Source organism: Ovis canadensis, chromosome 5 (genome assembly GCF_042477335.2).
Source record: "Ovis canadensis isolate MfBH-ARS-UI-01 breed Bighorn chromosome 5, ARS-UI_OviCan_v2, whole genome shotgun sequence".
Taxonomy (NCBI): domain Eukaryota; kingdom Metazoa; phylum Chordata; class Mammalia; order Artiodactyla; family Bovidae; genus Ovis; species Ovis canadensis.
In genome coordinates, this window is record NC_091249.1 from 3,237,682 (window position 1) to 3,259,406 (window position 21,725).

Consider the following 21,725-nt stretch of genomic DNA (forward strand, 5'->3'; position numbering starts at 1 on the left):
GTCCCGCACACATCCAGGGGAGCCCCGTTTCCGCCTCCTAGCTCGAGATGAGGGATCCTTTCCCTGTTTCGTAGGGAAAGAATTCCCGGCGTTCCCGTCGCATCTCAAGAGGAGGCGCTCTCCACAGGAAAGGCGAGAGGAACTCCAGGGTCGTGCCACCATTCCAAGAGTCCCCCAGATGTTTCAGTCCATTCCAGAGGAACCTGTTTTCCCTGCACTGCCTTGACGTTCAAGCCGAGGATCGACTCCCACCACGTGTGCACGTGGGACAGCCCTGTGGGAAAGCCTCGTGGGAAAGCCTCGTGGGAAAGACTCGAGGGAAAACCATAGATCCTTTGATCCACGCGGCGAATTGCGTGACACTGCTGTTACCGCTCTGGAGGAAAGCGCAAGTGCATGCCCGCATTCGAGACGAGGACTGACTCCCCTGGGGAGACTCCAGAAGTACCCCAAGATCCATGTCAGCACTGGAGCGGAATCCTCAGGTTCCGGCCCCGACTCCACACAAGGTCTTAGGCCCCGTCATCGACGGGAGAGGAATCCCGAGAGGCCCCCGAGGAACTCGCATGGGGACTGGCCTTTCCTGAGGCCACCAGAGCGGGTCCCTGAGGTCCCCGTCGTAAGTCGAGAGCACCTGCCACAACTCGAGAAAATCCAGGAGGTTTTGCCCTCCAGGCGAGATGATGCCCATTTCCGCTGAGGCTTCTCAAGGCTAATCACATCTAACCACTGGAAATTCCAAAGGGTCCTTCACACCCTTGCTGCAACTCAAGAAGTTCCCCGACATACCCGTCTCCACTCGAGAGGAAGCACGTGGGTCCCGCACACATCCAGGGGAGCCCCGATTCCGCCTCCTAGCTCGAGATGAGGGATCCTTTCCCTGTTTCGAAGGGAAAGAATTCCCGGCGTTCCCGTCGCATCTCAAGAGGAGGCGCTTTCCACAGGAAAGGCGAGAGGAACTCCAGGGTGGTGCCACCATTCCAAGAGTCCCCCAGATGTGTCAGTCCATTCCAGAGGAACCTGTTTACCCTGCACTGCCTTGACGTTCAAGCCGAGGATCCACTCCCACCACGTGTGCACGTGGGACAGCCCTGTGGGAAAGCCTCGTGGGAAAGCCTCGTGGGAAAGACTCGAGGGAAAACCATAGATCCTTTGATCCACGCGGCGGACTGCGTGACACTGCTGCTACCGCTCTGGAGGAAAGCGCAAGTGCATGCCCGCATTCGAGACGAGGACTGACTCCCCTGGGGAGACTCCAGAAGTACCCCAAGATCCATGTCAGCACTGGAGAGGAATCCTCAGGTTCCGGCCCCGACTCCACACAAGGTCTTAGGCCCCGGCATCGACGGGAGAGGAATCCCGAGAGGCCCCCGAGGAACTCGCATGGGGACTGGCCTTTCCTGAGGCCACCAGAGCGGGTCCCTGAGGTCCCCGTCGTAAGTCGAGAGCACCTGCCGCAACTCGAGAAAATCCAGGAGGTTTTGCCCTCCAGGCGAGATGAGGCCCATTTCCGCTGAGGCTTCTCGAGGCCAATCACATCTAACCACTGGAACTTCCAAAGGGTCCTACACACCGTTGCTGCAACTCAAGAAATTCCCCGACATACCCGTCTGCACCCGAGAGGAAGCACGTGGGGTCCCGCACACATCCAGGGGAACCCCGTTTCCGCCTCCTAGCTCGAGATGAGGGATCCTTTCCCTGTTTCTTAGGGAAAGAATTCCCGGCGTTTCCGTCGCATCTCAAGAGGAGGCGCTCTCCACAGGAAAGGCGAGAGGAACTCCAGGGTCGTGCCACCATTCCAAGAGGCCCCAGATATGTCAGTTCATTTCAGAGGAAGCTGTTTTCCCTGCACTGCCTTGACGTTCAAGCCGAGGATCGACTCCCACCACGTGTGCACGTGGGACAGCCCTGTGGGAAAGCCTCGTGGGAAAGCCTCGTGGGAAAGACTCGAGGGAAAACCATAGATCCTTTGATCCACGCGGCGGACTGCGTGACACTGCTGCTACCGCTCTGGAGGAAAACGCAAGTGCATGCCCGCATTCGAGACGAGGACTGACTCCCCTGGGGAGACTCCAGAAGTACCCCAAGATCCATGTCAGCACTGGAGAGGAATCCTCAGGTTCCGGCCCCGACTCCACACAAGGTCTTAGGCCCCGGCATCGACGGGAGAGGAATCCCGAGAGGCCCCCGAGGAACTCGCATGGGGACTGGCCTTTCCTGAGGCCACCAGAGCGGGTCCCTGAGGTCCCCGTCGTACGTCGAGAGCACCTGCGGCAACTCGAGAAAATCCAGGAGGTTTTGCCCTCCAGGCGAGATGAGGCCCGTTTCCGCTGAGGCTTCTGGAGGCTAATCACATCTAACCACTGGAACTTCCAAAGGGTCCTTCACACCCTTGTTGCAACTCAAGAAGTTCCCCGACATACCCGTCTCCACTCGAGAGGAAGCACGTGGGGTCCCGCACACATCCAGGGGAGCCCCGTTTCCGCCTCCTAGCTCGAGATGAGGGATCCTTTCCCTGTTTCGTAGGGAAAGAATTCGCGGCGTTCCCGTCGCATCTCAAGTGGAGGCGATCTCCACAGGAAAGGAGAGAGGAACTCCAGGGTCGTGCCACCATTCCAAGAGTCCCCCAGATGTGTCAGTCCATTCCAGAGGAACCTGTTTTCCCTGCACTGCCTTGACGTTCAAGCCGAGGATCGACTCCCACCACGTGTGCACGTGGGACAGCCCTGTGGGAAAGCCTCGTGGGAAAGCCTCGTGGGAAAGACTCGAGGGAAAACCATAGATCCTTTGATCCACGCGGCGGACTGCGTGACACTGCTGCTACCGCTCTGGAGGAAAGGGAAAGTGCATGCCAGCATTCGAGACGAGGACTGACTCCCCTGGGGAGACTCCAGAATACCCCAAGATCCATGTCAGCACTGGAGAGGAATCCTCAGGTTCCGGCCACGACTCCACACAAGGTCTTAGGCCCCGGCATCGACGGGAGAGGAATCCCGAGAGGGCCCCGAGGAACTCGCATGGGGACTGGCCTTTCCTGAGGCCACCAGAGCGGGTCCCTGAGGTCCCCGTCGTAAGTCGAGAGCACCTGCCGCAACTCGAGAAAATCCAGGAGGTTTTGCCCTCCAGGCGAGATGAGGCCCATTTCCGCTGAGGCTTCTCGAGGCTAATCACGTCTAACCACTGGAACTTCCAAAGGGTCCTTCACACCCTTGCTGCAACTCAAGAAGTTCCCCGACATACCCGTCTCCACTCGAGAGGAAGCACGTGGGGTCCCGCACACATCCAGGGGAGCCCCGTTTCCGCCTCCTAGCTCGAGATGAGGGATCCTTTCCCTGTTTCGTAGGGAAAGAATTCCCGGCGTTCCCGTCGCATCTCAAGAGGAGGCGCTCTCCACAGGAAAGGCGAGAGGAACTCCAGGGTCGTGCCACCATTCCAAGAGTCCCCCAGATGTGTCAGTCCATTCCAGAGGAACCTGTTTTCCCTGCACTGCCTTGACGTTCAAGCCGATGATCGACTCCCACCACGTGTGCACGTGGGACAGCCCTGTGGGAAAGCCTCGTGGGAAAGCCTCGTGGGAAAGACTCGAGGGAAAACCATAGATCCTTTGATCCACGCGGCGGACTGTGTGAAACTGCTCCTACCGCCCTGGAGGAAAGCGCAAGTGCATGCCCGCATTCGAGAGGAGGACTGACTCCCCTGCGGAGACTCCAGAAGTACCCCAAGATCCATGTCAGCACTGGAGAGGAATCCTCAGGTTCCGGCCCCGACTCCACACAAGGTCTTAGGCCCCGTCATCGACGGGAGAGGAATCCCGAGAGGCCCCCGAAGAACTCGCATGGGGACTGGCCTTTCCTGAGGCCACCAGAGCGGGTCCCTGAGGTCCCCGTCGTAAGTCGAGAGCACCTGCCACAACTCGAGAAAATCCAGGAGGTTTTGCCCTCCAGGCGAGATGATGCCCATTTCCGCTGAGGCTTCTCAAGGCTAATCACATCTAACCACTGGAACTTCCAAAGGGTCCTTCACACCCTTTCTGCAACTCAAGAAGTTCCCCGACATACCCGTCTCCACTCGAGAGGAAGCACGTCGGTCCCGCACACATCCAGGGGAGCCCCGTTTCCGCCTCCTAGCTCGAGATGAGGGATCCTTTCCCTGTTTCGTAGGGAAAGAATTCCGGCATTCCCGTCGCATCTCAAGAGGAGGTGCTCTCCACAGGAAAGGCGAGAGGAACTCCAGGGTCGTGCCACCATTCCAAGGGTCCCCCAGATGTGTCAGTCCATTCCGGAGGAACCTGTTTTTCCTGCTCTGCCTTGACGTTCAAGCCGAGGATCGACTCCCACCACGTGTGCACGTGGGACAGCCCTGTGGGAAAGCCTCGTGGGAAAGCCTCGTGGGAAAGACTCGAGGGAAAACCATAGACCCTTTGATCCACGCGGCGGACTGCGTGACAATGCTGCTACCGCTGTGGAGGAAAGCGCAAGTGCATGCCCGCATTCGAGACGAAGACTGACTCCCCTGGGGAGACTCTAGAAGTACCCCAAGATCCATGTCAGCACTGGAGAGGAATCCTCAGGTTCCGGCCCCGACTCCACACAAGGTCTTAGGCCCCGGCATCGACGGGAGAGGAATCCCGAGAGGCCCCCGAGGAACTCGCATGGGGACTTGCCTTTCCTGAGGCCACGAGAGCGGGTCCCTGAGGTCCCCGTCGTAAGTCGAGAGCACCTGCCGCAACTCGAGAAAATCCAGGAGGTTTTGCCCTCCAGGCGAGATGAGGCCCATTTCTGCTGAGGCTTCTCGAGGCTAATCACATCTAACCACTGGAACATCCAAAGGGTCCTTCTCACCCTTGCTGCAACTCAAGAAGTTCCCCGACATACCCGTCTCCACTCGAGAGGAAGCACGAGGGTCCCGCACACATCCAGGGGAGCCCCGTTTCCGCCTCCTAGCTCGAGATGAGGGATCCTTTCCCTGTTTCGTAGGGAAAGAATTCCCGGCGTTCCCGTCGCATCTCAAGAGGAGGCGCTCTCCACAGGAAAGGCGAGAGGAACTCCAGGGTCGTGCCACCATTCCAAGAGTCCCCCAGATGTGTCAGTCCATTCCAGAGGAACCTGTTTTCCCTGCACTGCCTTGACGTTCAAGCCGAGGATCGACTCCCACCACGTGTGCACGTGGGACAGCCCTGTGGGAAAGCCTCGTGGGAAAGCCTCGTGGGAAAGACTCGAGGGAAAACCATAGATCCTTTGATCCACGCGGCGGACTGCGTGACACTGCTGCTACCGCTCTGGAGGAAAGCGCAAGTGCATGCCCGCATTCGAGACGAGGACTGACTCCCTTGGGGAAACTCCAGAAGTACCCCAAGATCCATGTCAGCACTGGAGAGGTATCCTCAAGTTCCGGCCCCGACTCCACACAAGGTCTTAGGCCCCGGCATCGACGGGAGAGGAATCCCGAGAGGCCCCCGAGGAACTCGCATGGGGACTGGCCTTTCCTGAGGCCACCAGAGCGGGTCCCTGAGGTCCCCATCGTAAGTCGAGAGCACCTGCCGCAACTCGAGAAAATCCAGGAGGTTTTGCCCTCCAGGCGAGATGAGGCCCATTTCCGCTGAGGCTTCTCGAGGCTAATCACATCTAACCACTGGAGCTTCCAAAGGGTCCTTCACACCCTTGCTGCAACTCAAGAAGTTCCCCGACATACCCATCTCCACCCGAGAGGAAGCACGTGGGGTCCCGCACACATCCAGGGGAGCCCCGTTTCCGCCTCCTAGCTCGAGATGAGGGATCCTTTCCCTGTTTCTTAGGGAAAGAATTCCCGGCGTTTCCGTCGCATCTCAAGAGGAGGCGCTCTCCACAGGAAAGGCGAGAGGAACTCCAGGGTCGTGCCACCATTCCAAGAGGCCCCAGATATGTCAGTTCATTTCAGAGGAAGCTGTTTTCCCTGCACTGCCTTGACGTTCAAGCCGAGGATCGACTCCCACCACGTGTGCACGTGGGACAGCCCTGTGGGAAAGCCTCGTGGGAAAGCCTCGTGGGAAAGACTCGAGGGAAAACCATAGATCCTTTGATCCACGCGGCGGACTGAGTGACACTGCTGCTACCGCTCTGGAGGAAAACGCAAGTGCATGCCCGCATTCGAGACGAGGACTGACTCCCCTGGGGAGACTCCAGAAGTACCCCAAGATCCATGTCAGCACTGGAGAGGAATCCTCAGGTTCCGGCCCCGACTCCACACAAGGTCTTAGGCCCCGGCATCGACGGGAGAGGAATCCCGAGAGGCCCCCGAGGAACTCGCATGGGGACTGGCCTTTCCTGAGGCCACCAGAGCGGGTCCCTGAGGTCCCCGTCGTAAGTCGAGAGCACCTGCCGCAACTCGAGAAAATCCAGGAGGTTATGCCCTCCAGGCGAGATGAGGCCCATTTCCGCTGAGGCTTCTCGAGGCTAATCACGTCTAACCACTGGAACTTCCAAAGGGTCCTTCACACCCTTGCTGCAACTCAAGTTGTTCCCCGACATACCCGTCTCCACTCGAGAGGAAGCACGTGGGGTCCCGCACACATCCAGGGGAGCCCCGTTTCCGCCTCCTAGCTCGAGATTAGGGATCCTTTCCCTGTTTCGTAGGGAAAGAATTCCCGGCGTTCCCGTCGCACCTCAAGAGGAGGCGCTCTCCACAGGAAAGGCGAGAGGAACTCCAGGGTCGTGGCACATTCCAAGACACCCCCAGTTGTGTCAGTCCATTCGAGAGGAACCTGTTTTCCCTGCACTGCCTTGACGTTCAAGCCGTGGATCGACTCGCACCACGTGTGCACTTGGGACAGCCCTGTGGGAAAGCCTCGTGGGAAAGCCTCGTGGGAAAGACTCGAGGGAAAACCATAGATCATTTGATCGACGCGGCGGACTGCGTGACACTGCTGCTACCGCTCTGGAGGAAAGCGCAAGTGCATGCCCGCATTCGAGACGAGGACTGACTCCCCTGGGGAGACTCCAGAAGTACCCCAAGATCCATGTCAGCACTGGAGAGCAATCCTCAGGTTCCGGCCCCGACTCCACACAAGGTCTTAGGCCCCGGCATCGACGGGAGAGGAATCCCGAGAGGCTCCCGAGGAACTCGCATGGGGACTGGCCTTTCCTGAGGCCACCAGAGCGGGACCCTGAGGTCCCCGTCGTAAGTCGAGAGCACCTGCCGCAACTCGAGAAAATCCAGGAGGTTTTGCCCTCCAGGCGAGATGAGGCCCATTTCCGCTGAGGCTTCTCGAGGCTAATCACATCTAACCACTGGAACATCCAAAGGGTCCTTCTCACCCTTGCTGCAACTCAAGAAGTTCCCCGACATACCCGTCTCCACTCGAGAGGAAGCACGAGGGTCCCGCACACATCCAGGGGAGCCCCGTTTCCGCCTCCTAGCTCGAGATGAGGGATCCTTTCCCTGTTTCGTAGGGAAAGAATTCCCGGCGTTCCCGTCGCATCTCAAGAGGAGGCGCTCTCCACAGGAAAGGCGAGAGGAACTCCAGGGTCGTGCCACCATTCCAAGAGTCCCCCAGATGTTTCAGTCCATTCCAGAGGAACCTGTTTTCCCTGCACTGCCTTGACGTTCAAGCCGAGGATCGACTCCCACCACGTGTGCACGTGGGACAGCCCTGTGGGAAAGCCTCGTGGGAAAGCCTCGTGGGAAAGACTCGAGGGAAAACCATAGATCCTTTGATCCACGCGGCGAATTGCGTGACACTGCTGCTACCGCTCTGGAGGAAAGCGCAAGTGCATGCCCGCATTCGAGACGAGGACTGACTCCCCTGGGGAGACTCCAGAAGTACCCCAAGATCCATGTCAGCACTGGAGCGGAATCCTCAGGTTCCGGCCCCGACTCCACACAAGGTCTTAGGCCCCGGCATCGACGGGAGAGGAATCCCGAGTGGCCCCCAGGAACTCGCATGGGGACTGGCCTTTCCTGAGGCCACCAGAGCGGGTCCCTGAGGTCCCCGTCGTAAGTCGAGAGCACCTGCCGCAACTCGAGAAAATCCAGGAGGTTTTGCCCTCCAGGCGAGATGAGGCCCATTTCCGCTGAGGCTTCTCGAGGCCAATCACATCTAACCACTGGAACTTCCAAAGGGTCCTTCACACCCTTGCTGCAAGTCAAGAAGTTCCCCGACATACCCGTCTCCACTCGAGTGGAAGCACGTGGGGTTCCGCACACATCCAGGGGAGCCCCGTTTCCGCCTCCTAGCTCGAGATGAGGGATCCTTTCCCTGTTTCGTAGGGAAAGAATTCCCGGCGTTCCCGTCGCATCTCAAGAGGAGGCGCTCTCCACAGGAAAGGCGAGAGAAACTCAAGGGTCGTGCCACCATTCCAAGAGACCCCCAGATGTGTCAGTCCATTCCAGAGAACCTGTTTTCCCTGCACTGCCTTGACGTTCAAGCCGAGGATCGACTCCCACCACGTGTGCACGTGGGACAGCCGTGTGGGAAAGCCTCGTGGGAAAGCCTCGTGGGAAAGACTCGAGGGAAAACCATAGATCCTTTGATCCACGCGGCGGACTGCGTGACACTGCTGCTACCACTCTGGAGGAAAGCGCAAGTGCATGCCCCCATTCGAGTCGAGGACTCACTCCCCTGGGGAGACTCCAGAAGTACCCCAAGATCCATGTCAGCACTGGAGAGGAATCCTCAGGTTCCGGCCCCGACTCCACACAATGTCTTAGGCCCCGGCATCGACGGGAGAGGAATCCCGAGAGGCCCCCGAGGAACTCGCATGGGGACTGGCCTTTCCTGAGGCCACCAGAGCGGGTCCCTGAGGACCCCGTCGTAAGTCGAGAGCACCTGCCACAACTCGAGAAAATCCAGGAGGTTTTGCCCTCCAGGCGAGATGAGGCACATTTCCGCTGAGGCTTCTCGAGGCTAATCACGTCTAACCACTGGAACTTCCAAAGGGTCCTTCACACCCTTGCTGCAACTCAAGAAGTTCCCCGACATACCCGTCTCCACTCGAGAGGAAGCACGTGGGGTCCCGCACACATCCAGGGGAGCCCCGTTTCCGCCTCCTAGCTCGAGATGAGGGATCCTTTCCATGTTTCGTAGGGAAAGAATTCCCGGCGTTCCCGTCGCATCTCAAGAGGAGGCGCTCTCCACAGGAAAGGCGAGAGGAACTCCAGGGTCGTGCCACCATTCCAAGAGTCCCCCAGATGTGTCAGTCCATTCCAGAGGAACCTGTTTTCCCTGCACTGCCTTGACGTTCAAGCCGAGGATCGACTCCCACCACGTGTGCACGTGGGACAGCCCTGTGGGAAAGCCTCGTGGGAAAACCTCGTGGGAAAGACTCGAGGGAAAACCATAGATCCTTTGATCCACGCGGCGGACTGCGTGACACTGCTGCTACCGCTCTGGAGGAAAGCGCAAGTGCATGCCCGCATTCGAGACGAGGACTGACTCCCCTGGGGAGAATCCTGAAGTACCCCAAGATCCATGTCAGCACAGGAGAGGAATCCTCAGGTTCCGGCCCCGACTCCACACAAGGTCTTAGGCCCCGTCATCGACGGGAGAGGAATCCCGAGAGGCCCCCGAGGAACTCGCATGGCGACTGGCCTTTCCTGAGGCCACCAGAGCGGGTCCCTGAGGTCCCCGTCGTAAGTCGAGAGCACCTGCCACAACTCGAGAAAATCCAGGAGGTTTTGCCCTCCAGGCGAGATGATGCCCATTTCCGCTGAGGCTTCTCAAGGCTAATCACATCTAACCACTGGAACTTCCAAAGGGTCCTTCACACCCTTTCTGCAACTCAAGAAGTTCCCCGACATACCCGTCTCCACTCGAGAGGAAGCACGTCGGTCCCGCACACATCCAGGGGAGCCCCGTTTCCGCCTCCTAGCTCGAGATGAGGGATCCTTTCCCTGTTTCGTAGGGAAAGAATTCCGGCATTCCCGTCGCATCTCAAGAGGAGGCGCTCTCCACAGGAAAGGCGAGAGGAACTCCAGGGTCGTGCCACCATTCCAAGGGTCCCCCAGATGTGTCAGTCCATTCCGGAGGAACCTGTTTTTCCTGCTCTGCCTTGACGTTCAAGCCGAGGATCGACTCCCACCACGTGTGCACGTGGGACAGCCCTGTGGGAAAGCCTCGTGGGAAAGCCTCGTGGGAAAGACTCGAGGGAAAACCATAGACCCTTTGATCCACGCGGCGGACTGCGTGACAATGCTGCTACCGCTGTGGAGGAAAGCGCAAGTGCATGCCCGCATTCGAGACGAAGACTGACTCCCCTGGGGAGACTCCAGAAGTACCCCAAGATCCATGTCAGCACTGGAGAGGAATCCTCAGGTTCCGGCCCCGACTCCACACAAGGTCTTAGGCCCCGGCATCGACGGGAGAGGAATCCCGAGAGGCCCCCGAGGAACTCGCATGGGGACTGGCCTTTCCTGAGGCCACCAGAGCGGGTCCCTGAGGTCCCCATCGTAAGTCGAGAGCACCTGCCGCAACTCGAGAAAATCCAGGAGGTTTTGCCCTCCAGGCGAGATGAGGCCCATTTCCGCTGAGGCTTCTCGAGGCTAATCACATCTAACCACTGGAACTTCCAAAGGGTCCTTCACACCCTTGCTGCAACTCAAGAAGTTCCCCGACATACCCATCTCCACCCGAGAGGAAGCACGTGGGGTCCCGCACACATCCAGGGGAGCCCCGTTTCCGCCTCCTAGCTCGAGATGAGGGATCCTTTCCCTGTTTCTTAGGGAAAGAATTCCCGGCGTTTCCGTCGCATCTCAAGAGGAGGCGCTCTCCACAGGAAAGGCGAGAGGAACTCCAGGGTCGTGGCACATTCCAAGACACCCCCAGTTGTGTCAGTCCATTCCAGAGGAACCTGTTTTCCCTGCACTGCCTTGACGTTCAAGCCGAGGATCGACTCCCACCACGTGTGCACTTGGGACAGCCCTGTGGGAAAGCCTCGTGGGAAAGCCTCGTGGGAAAGACTCGAGGGAAAACCATAGATCATTTGATCGACGCGGCGGACTGCGTGACACTGCTGCTACCGCTCTGGAGGAAAGCGCAAGTGCATGCCCGCATTCGAGACGAGGACTGACTCCCCTGGGGAGACTCCAGAAGTACCCCAAGATCCATGTCAGCACTGGAGAGCAATCCTCAGGTTCCGGCCCCGACTCCACACAAGGTCTTAGGCCCCGGCATCGACGGGAGAGGAATCCCGAGAGGCCCCCGAGGAACTCGCATGGGGACTGGCCTTTCCTGAGGCCACCAGAGCGGGACCCTGAGGTCCCCGTCGTAAGTCGAGAGCACCTGCCGCAACTCGAGAAAATCCAGGAGGTTTTGCCCTCCAGGCGAGATGAGGCCCATTTCCGCTGAGGCTTCTCGAGGCTAATCACATCTAACCACTGGAACATCCAAAGGGTCCTTCTCACCCTTGCTGCAACTCAAGAAGTTCCCCGACATACCCGTCTCCACTCGAGAGGAAGCACGAGGGTCCCGCACACATCCAGGGGAGCCCCGTTTCCGCCTCCTAGCTCGAGATGAGGGATCCTTTCCCTGTTTCGTAGGGAAAGAATTCCCGGCGTTCCCGTCGCATCTCAAGAGGAGGCGCTCTCCACAGGAAAGGCGAGAGGAGCTCCAGGGTCGTGCCACCATTCCAAGAGTCCCCCAGATGTTTCAGTCCATTCCAGAGGAACCTGTTTTCCCTGCACTGCCTTGACGTTCAAGCCGAGGATCGACTCCCACCACGTGTGCACGTGGGACAGCCCTGTGGGAAAGCCTCGTGGGAAAGCCTCGTGGGAAAGACTCGAGGGAAAACCATAGATCCTTTGATCCACGCGGCGAATTGCGTGACACTGCTGCTACCGCTCTGGAGGAAAGCGCAAGTGCATGCCCGCATTCGAGACGAGGACTGACTCCCCTGGGGAGAATCCTGAAGTACCCCAAGATCCATGTCAGCACTGGAGCGGAATCCTCAGGTTCCGGCCCCGACTCCACACAAGGACTTAGGCCCCGGCATCGACGGGAGAGGAATCCCGAGTGGCCCCCAGGAACTCGCATGGGGACTGGCCTTTACTGAGGCCACCAGAGCGGGTCCCTGAGGTCCCCGTCGTAAGTCGAGAGCACCTGCCGCAACTCGAGAAAATCCAGGAGGTTTTGCCCTCCAGGCGAGATGAGGCCCATTTCCGCTGAGGCTTCTCGAGGCCAATCACATCTAACCACTGGAACTTCCAAAGGGTCCTTCACACCCTTGCTGCAAGTCAAGAAGTTCCCCGACATACCCGTCTCCACTCGAGTGGAAGCACGTGGGGTTCCGCACACATCCAGGGGAGCCCCGTTTCCGCCTCCTAGCTCGAGATGAGGGATCCTTTCCCTGTTTCGTAGGGAAAGAATTCCCGGCGTTCCCGTCGCATCTCAAGAGGAGGCGCTCTCCACAGGAAAGGCGAGAGAAACTCAAGGGTCGTGCCACCATTCCAAGAGACCCCCAGATGTGTCAGTCCATTCCAGAGAACCTGTTTTCCCTGCACTGCCTTGACGTTCAAGCCGAGGATCGACTCCCACCACGTGTGCACGTGGGACAGCCCTGTGGGAAAGCCTCGTGGGAAAGCCTCGTGGGAAAGCCTCGTGGGAAAGACTCGAGGGAAAACTATAGATCCTTTGATCCAGGCGTCGGACTGCGTGACACTGCTGCTACCGCCCTGGAGGAAAGCGCAAGTGCATGCCCGCATTCGAGACGAGGACTGACTCCCCTGGGGAGACTCCAGAAGTACCCCAAGATCCATGTCAGCACTGGAGAGGAATCCTCAGGTTCCGGCCCCGATTCCACACAAGGTCTTAGGCCCCGGCATCGACGGGTGAGGAATCCCGAGAGGCCCCCGAGGAACTCGCATGGGGACTGGCCTTTCCTGAGGCCACCAGAGCGGGTCCCTGAGGTCCCCGTCGTAAGTCGAGAGCACCTGCCACAACTCGAGAAAATCCAGGAGGTTTTGCCCTCCAGGCGAGATGAGGCCCATTTCCGCTGAGGCTTCTCCAGGCTAATCACATCTAACCACTGGAACATCCAAAGGGTCCTTCTCACCCTTGCTGCAACTCAAGAAGTTCCCCGACAGACCCGTCTCCACTCGAGAGGAAGCACGAGGGTCCCGCACACATCCAGAGGAGCCCCGTTTCCGCCTCCTAGCTCGAGATGAGGGATCCTTTCCCTGTTTCGTAGGGAAAGAATTCGCGGCGTTCCCGTCGCATCTGAAGAGGAGGCGCTCTCCACAGGAAAGGCGAGAGGAACTCAAGGGTCGTGCCACCATTCCAAGAGTCCCCCAGATGTGTCAGTCCATTCCAGAGGAACCTGTTTTCCCTGCACTGCCTTGACGTTCAAGCCGAGGATCGACTCCCACCACGTGTGCACGTGGGACAGCCCTGTGGGAAAGCCTCGTGGAAAAGTCTCGTGGGAAAGACTCGAGGGAAAACCATAGATCCTTTGATCCACGCGGCGGACTGCGTGACACTGCTGCTACCGCTCTGGAGGAAAGCGCAAGTGCATGCCCGCATTCGAGACGAGGACTGACTCCCCTGCGGAGACTCCAGAAGTACCCCAAGATTCATGTCAGCACTGGAGAGGAATCCTCAGGTTCCGGCCCCGACTCCACACAAGGACTTAGGCCCCGGCATCGACGGGAGAGGAATCCCGAGAGGCCCCCGAGGAACTCGCATGGGGACTGGCCTTTCCTGAGGCCACCAGAGCGGGTCCCTGAGGTCCCCGTCGTACGTCGAGAGCACCTGCGGCAACTCGAGAAAATCCAGGAGGTTTTGCCCTCCAGGCGAGATGAGGCCCATTTCCGCTGAGGCTTCTGGAGGCTAATCACATCTAACCACTGGAACTTTCAAAGGGTCCTTCACACCCTTGTTGCAACTCAAGAAGTTCCCCGACATACCCGTCTCCACTCGAGAGGAAGCACGAGGGTCCCGCACACATCCAGGGGAGCCCCGTTTCCGCCTCCTAGCTCGAGATGAGGGATCCTTTCCCTGTTTCGTAGGGAAAGAATTCGCGGCGTTCCCGTCGCATCTCAAGTGGAGGCGATCTCCACAGGAAAGGAGAGAGGAACTCCAGGGTCGTGCCACCATTCCAAGAGTCCCCCAGATGTGTCAGTCCATTCCAGAGGAACCTGTTTTCCCTGCACTGCCTTGACGTTCAAGCCGAGGATCGACTCCCACCACGTGTGCACGTGGGACAGCCGTGTGGGAAAGCCTCGTGGGAAAGCCTCGTGGGAAAGACTCGAGGGAAAACCATAGATCCTTTGATCCACGCGGCGGACTGCGTGACACTGCTGCTACCACTCTGGAGGAAAGCGCAAGTGCATGCCCGCATTCGAGTCGAGGACTGACTCCCCTGGGGAGACTCCAGAAGTACCCCAAGATCCATGTCAGCACTGGAGAGGAATCCTCAGGTTCCGGCCCCGACTCCACACAATGTCTTAGGCCCCGGCATCGACGGGAGAGGAATCCCGAGAGGCCCCCGAGGAACTCGCATGGGGACTGGCCTTTCCTGAGGCCACCAGAGCGGGTCCCTGAGGTCCCCGTCGTAAGTCGAGAGCACCTGCCGCAACTCGAGAAAATCCAGGAGGTTTTGCCCTCCAGGCGAGATGAGGCCCATTTCCGCTGAGGCTTCTCGAGGCTAATCACGTCTAACCACTGGAACTTCCAAAGGGTCCTTCACACCCTTGCTGCAACTCAAGAAGTTCCCCGACATACCCGTCTCCACTCGAGAGGAAGCACTTGGGGTCCCGCACACATCCAGGGGAGCCCCGTTTCCGCCTCCTAGCTCGAGATGAGGGATCCTTTCCCTGTTTCGTAGGGAAAGAATTCCCGGCGTTCCCGTCGCATCTCAAGAGGAGGCGCTCTCCACAGGAAAGGCGAGAGGAACTCCAGGGTCGTGCCACCATTCCAAGAGTCCCCCAGATGTGTCAGTCCATTCCAGAGGAACCTGTTTTCCCTGCACTGCCTTGACGTTCAAGCCGATGATCGACTCCCACCAGGTGTGCACGTGGGACAGCCCTGTGGGAAAGCCTCGTGGGAAAGCCTCGTGGGAAAGACTCGAGGGAAAACCATAGATCCCTTGATCCACGCGGCGGACTGCGTGAAACTGCTCCTACCGCCCTGGAGGAAAGCGCAAGTGCATGCCCGCATTCGAGACGAGGACTGACTCCCCTGGGGAGACTCCAGAAGTACCCCAAGATCCATGTCAGCACTGGAGAGGAATCCTCAGGTTCCGGCCCCGACTCCACACAAGGTGTTAAGCCCCGGCATCGAAGGGAGAGGAATCCCGAGAGGCCCCCGAGGAACTCGCATGGGGACTGGCCTTTCCTGAGGCCACCAGAGCGGGACCCTGAGGTCCCCGTCGTAAGTCGAGAGCACCTGCCGCAACTCGAGAAAATCCAGGAGGTTTTGCCCTCCAGGCGAGATGAGGCCCATTTCCGCTGAGGCTTCTCCAGGCTAATCACATCTAACCACTGGAACATCCAAAGGGTCCTTCTCACCCTTGCTGCAACTCAAGAAGTTCCCCGACATACCCGTCTCCACTCGAGAGGAAGCACGTGGGGTCCCGCACACATCCAGGGGAGCCCCGTTTCCGCCTCCTAGCTCGAGATGAGGGATCCTTTCCCTGTTTGGTAGGGAAAGAATTCCCGGCGTTCCCGTCGCATCTCAAGAGGAGGCGCTCTCCACAGGAAAGGCGAGAGGAACTCAAGGGTCGTGCCACCATTCCAAGAGTCCCCCAGATGTGTCAGTCCATTCCAGAGGAACCTGTTTTCCCTGCACTGCCTTGACGTTCAAGCCGAGGATCGACTCCCACCACGTGTGCACGTGGGACAGCCCTGTGGGAAAGCCTCGTGGGAAAGCCTCGTGGGAAAGACTCGAGGGAAAACCATAGATCCTTTGATCCACGCGGCGGACTGCGTGACACTGCTGCTACCGCTCTGGAGGAAAGGGAAAGTGCATGCCAGCATTCGAGACGAGGACTGACTCCCCTGGGGAGACTCCAGAAGTACCCCAAGATCCATGTCAGCACTGGAGAGGAATCCTCAGGTTCCGGCCACGACTCCACACAAGGTCTTAGGCCCCGGCATCGACGGGAGAGGAATCCCGAGAGGCCCCCGAGGAACTCACATGGGGACTGGCCTTTCCTGAGGCCACCAGAGCGGGTCCCTGAGGTCCCCGTCGTAAGTCGAGAGCACCTGCCGCAACTCGAGAAAATCCAGGAGGTTTTGCCCTCCAGGCGAGATGAGGCCCATTTCCGCTGAGGCTTCTCCAGGCTAATCACGTCTAACCACTGGAACTTCCAAAGGGTCCTTCACACCCTTGCTGCAACTCAAGAAGTTCCCCGACATACCCGTCTCCACTCGAGAGGAAGCACGTGGGGTCCCGCACACATCCAGGGGAGCCCCGTTTCCGCCTCCTAGCTCGAGATGAGGGATCCTTTCCCTGTTTCGTAGGGAAAGAATTCCCGGCGTTCCCGTCGCATCTCAAGAGGAGGCGCTCTCCACAGGAAAGGCGAGAGGAACTCCAGGGTCGTGCCACCATTCCAAGAGTCCCCCAGATGTGTCAGTCCATTCCAGAGGAACCTGTTTTCCCTGCACTGCCTTGACGTTCAAGCCGATGATCGACTCCCACCACGTGTGCACGTGGGACAGCCCTGTGGGAAAGCCTCGTGGGAAAGCCTCGTGGGAAAGACTCGAGGGAAAACCATAGATCCTTTGATCCACGCGGCGGACTGCGTGAAACTGCTCCTACCGCCCTGGAGGAAAGCGCAAGTGCATGCCCGCATTCGAGACGAGGACTGACTCCCCTGCGGAGACTCCAGAAATACCCCAAGATCCATGTCAGCACTGGAGAGGAATCCTCAGGTTCCGGCCCCGACTCCACACAAGGTGTTAAGCCCCGGCATCGAAGGGAGAGGAATCCCGAGAGGCCCCCGAGGAACTCGCATGGGGACTGGCCTTTCCTGAGGCCACCAGAGCGGGTCCCTGAGGTCCCCGTCGTAAGTCGAGAGCACCTGCCGCAACTCGAGAAAATCCAGGAGGTTTTGCCCTCCAGGCGAGATGAGGCCCATTTCCGCTGAGGCTTCTCCAGGCTAATCACATCTAACCACTGGAACATCCAAAGGGTCCTTCTCACCCTTGCTGCAACTCAAGAAGTTCCCCGACATACCCGTCTCCACTCGAGAGGAAGCACGTGGGGTCCCGCACACATCCAGGGGAGCCCCGTTTCCGCCTCCTAGCTCGAGATGAGGGATCCTTTCCCTGTTTCGTAGGGAAAGAATTCCCGGCGTTCCCGTCGCATCTCAAGAGGAGGCGCTCTCCACAGGAAAGGCGAGAGGAACTCAAGGGTCGTGCCACCATTCCAAGAGTCCCCCAGATGTGTCAGTCCATTCCAGAGGAACCTGTTTTCCCTGCACTGCCTTGACGTTCAAGCCGAGGATCGACTCCCACCACGTGTGCACGTGGGACAGCCGTGTGGGAAAGCCTCGTGGGAAAGCCTCGTGGGAAAGACTCGAGGGAAAACCATAGATCCTTATATCCACGCGGCGGACTGCGTGACACTGCTGCTACCACTCTGGAGGAAAGCGCAAGTGCATGCCCGCATTCGAGTCGAGGACTGACTCCCCTGGGGAGACTCCAGAAGTACCCCAAGATCCATGTCAGCACTGGAGAGGAATCCTCAGGTTCCGGCCCCGACTCCACACAATGTCTTAGGCCCCGGCATCGACGGGAGAGGAATCCCGAGAGGCCCCCGAGGAACTCGCATGGGGACTGGCCTTTCCTGAGGCCACCAGAGCGGGTCCCTGAGGTCCCCGTCGTAAGTCGAGAGCACCTGCCGCAACTCGAGAAAATCCAGGAGGTTTTGCCCTCCAGGCGAGATGAGACACATTTCCGCTGAGGCTTCTCGAGGCTAATCACGTCTAACCACTGGAACTTCCAAAGGGTCCTTCACACCCTTGCTGCAACTCAAGAAGTTCCCCGACATACCCGTCTCCACTCGAGAGGAAGCACGTGGGGTCCCGCACACATCCAGGGGAGCCCCGTTTCCGCCTCCTAGCTCGAGATGAGGGATACTTTCCATGTTTCGTAGGGAAAGAATTCCCGGCGTTCCCGTCGCATCTCAAGAGGAGGCGCTCTCCACAGGAAAGGCGAGAGGAAATCCAGGGTCGTGTCACCATTCCAAGAGTCCCCCAGATGTGTCAGTCCATTCCAGAGGAACCTGTTTTCCCTGCACTGCCTTGACGTTCAAGCCGAGGATCGACTCCCACCACGTGTGCACGTGGGACAGCCCTGTGGGAAAGCCTCGTGGGAAAGCCTCGTGGGAAAGACTCGAGGGAAAACCATAGATCCTTTGATCCACGCGGCGGACTGCGTGAAACTTCTCCTACCGCCCTGGAGGAAAGCGCAAGTGCATGCCCGCATTCGAGACGAGGACTGACTCCCCTGGGGAGACTCCAGAAGTACCCCAAGATCCATGTCAGCACTGGAGAGGAATCCTCAGGTTCCGGCCCCGACTCCACACAAGGTGTTAGGCCCCGGCATAGAAGGGAGAGGAATCCCGAGAGGCCCCCAAGGAACTCGCATGGGGACTGGCCTTTCCTGAGGCCACCAGAGCGGGTCCCTGAGGTCCCCGTCGTAAGTCGAGAGCACCTGCCGCAACTCGAGAAAATCCAGGAGGTTTTGCCCTCCAGGCGAGATGAGGCCCATTTCCGCTGAGGCTTCTCCAGGCTAATCACATCTAACCACTGGAACATCCAAAGGGTCATTCTCACCCTTGCTGCAACTCAAGAAGTTCCCCGACATACCCGTCTCCACTCGAGAGGAAGCACGAGGGTCCCGCACACATCCAGGGGAGCCCCGTTTCCGCCTCCTAGCTCGAGATGAGGGATCCTTTCCATGTTTCGTAGGGAAAGAATTCCCGGCGTTCCCGTCGCATCTCAAGAGGAGGCGCTCTCCACAGGAAAGGAGAGAGGAACTCCAGGGTCGTGCCACCATTCCAAGAGTCCCCCAGATGTGTCAGTCCATTCCAGAGGAACCTGTTTTCCCTGCACTGCCTTGACGTTCAAGCCGAGGATCGACTCCCACCACGTGTGCACGTGGGACAGCCCTGTGGGAAAGCCTCGTGGGAAAGCCTCGTGGGAAAGACTCGAGGGAAAACCATAGATCCTTTGATCCACGCGGCGGACTGCGTGACACTGCTGCTACCGCTATGGAGGAAAGCGCAAGTGCATGCCCGCATTCGAGACGAGGACTGACTCCCCTGGGGAGACTCCAGAAGTACCCCAAGATCCATGTCAGCACTGGAGAGGAATCCTCAGGTTCCGGCCCCGACTCCACACAATGTCTTAGGCCCCGGCATCGACGGGAGAGGAATCCCGAGAGGCCCCCGAGGAACTCGCATGGGGACTGGCCTTTCCTGAGGCCACCAGAGCGGGTCCCTGAGGTCCCCGTCGTAAGTCGAGAGCACCTGCCGCAACTCGAGAAAATCCAGGAGGTTTTGCCCTCCAGGCGAGATGAGGCCCATTTCCGCTGAGGCTTCTCGAGGCTAATCACGTCTAACCACTGGAACTTCCAAAGGGTCCTTCACACCCTTGCTGCAACTCAAGAAGTTCCCCGACATACCCGTCTCCACTCGAGAGGAAGCACGTGGGGTCCCGCACACATCCAGTGGAGCCCCGTTTCCGCCTCCTAGCTCGAGATGAGGGATCCTTTCCCTGTTTCGTAGGGAAAGAATTCTCGGCGTTCCCGTCGCATCTGAAGAGGAGGCGCTCTCCACAGGAAAGGCGAGAGGAACTCAAGGGTCGTGCCACCATTCCAAGAGTCCCCCAGATGTGTCAGTCCATTCCAGAGGAACCTGTTTTCCCTGCACTGCCTTGACGTTCAAGCCGAGGATCGACTCCCACCACGTGTGCACGTGGGACAGCCGTGTGGGAAAGCCTCGTGGGAAAGCCTCGTGGGAAAGACTCGAGGGAAAACCATAGATCCTTTGATCCACGCGGCGGACTGCGTGAAACTGCTCCTACCGCCCTGGAGGAAAGCGCAAGTGCATGCCCGCATTCGAGACGAGGACTGACTCCCCTGGGGAGACTCCAAAAGTACCCCAAGATCCATGTCAGCACTGGAGAGGAATCCTCAGGTTCCGGCCCCGACTCCACACAAGGTGTTAGGCCCCGGCATCGAAGGGAGAGGAATCCCGAGAGGCCCCCAAGGAACTCGCATGGGGACTGGCCTTTCCTGAGGCCACCAGAGCGGGTCCCTGAGGTCCCCGTCGTAAGTCGAGAGCACCTGCCGCAACTCGAGAAAATCCAGGAGGTTTTGCCCTCCAGGCGAGATGAGGCCCATTTCCGCTGAGGCTTCTCCAGGCTAATCACATCTAACCACTGGAACATCCAAAGGGTCATTCTCACCCTTGCTGCAACTCAAGAAGTTCCCCGACATACCCGTCTCCACTCGAGAGGAAGCACGAGGGTCCCGCACACATCCAGGGGAGCCCCGTTTCCGCCTCCTAGCTCGAGATGAGGGATCCTTTCCCTGTTTAGTAGGGAAAAAATTCCCGGCGTTCCCGTCGCATCTCAAGAGGAGGCGCTCTCCACAGGAAAGGCGAGAGGAATTCCAGGGTCGTGCCACCATTCCAAGAGTCCCCCAGATGTGTCAGTCCATTCCAGAGGAACCTGTTTTCCCTGCACTGCCTTGACGTTCAAGCCGAGGATCGACTCCCACCACGTGTGCACGTGGGACAGCCCTGTGGGAAAGCCTCGTGGGAAAGCCTCGTGGGAAAGACTCGAGGGAAAACTATAGATCCTTTGATCCAGGCGGCGGACTGCGTGACACTGCTGCTACCGCCCTGGAGGAAAGCGCAAGTGCATGCCCGCATTCGAGACGAGGACTGACTCCCCTGGGGAGACTCCAGAAGTACCCCAAGATCCATGTCAGCACTGGAGAGGAATCCTCAGGTTCCGGCCCCGACTGCACACAATGTCTTAGGCCCCGGCATCGACGGGAGAGGAATCCCGAGAGGCCCCCGAGGAACTCGCATGGGGACTGGCCTTTCCTGAGGCCACCAGAGCGGGTCCCTGAGGTCCCCGTCGTAAGTCGAGAGCACCTGCCGCAACTCGAGAAAATCCAGGAGGTTTTGCCCTCCAGGCGAGATGAGGCCCATTTCCGCTGAGGCTTCTCGAGGCTAATCACGTCTAACCACTGGAACTTCCAAAGGGTCCTTCACACCTTTGCTGCAACTCAAGAAGTTCCCCGACATACCCGTCTCCACTCGAGAGGAAGCACGTGGGGTCCCGCACACATCCAGGGGAGCCCCGTTTCCGCCTACTAGCTCGAGATGAGGGATCCTTTCCCTGTTTCGTAGGGAAAGAATTCGCGGCGTTCCCGTCGCATCTGAAGAGGAGGCGCTCTCCACAGGAAAGGCGAGAGGAACTCCAGGGTCGTGCCACCATTCCAAGAGTCCCCCAGATGTGTCAGTCCATTCCAGAGGAACCTGTTTTCCCTGCACTGCCTTGACGTTCAAGCCGATGATCGACTCCCACCACGTGTGCACGTGGGACAGCCCTGTGGGAAAGCATCGTGGGAAAGCCTCGTGGGAAAGACTCGAGGGAAAACCATAGATCCTTTGATCCACGCGGCGGACTGCGTGAAACTGCTCCTACCGCCCTGGAGGAAAGCGCAAGTGCATGCCCGCATTCGAGACGAGGACTGACTCCCCTGCGGAGACTCCAGAAATACCCCAAGATCCATGTCAG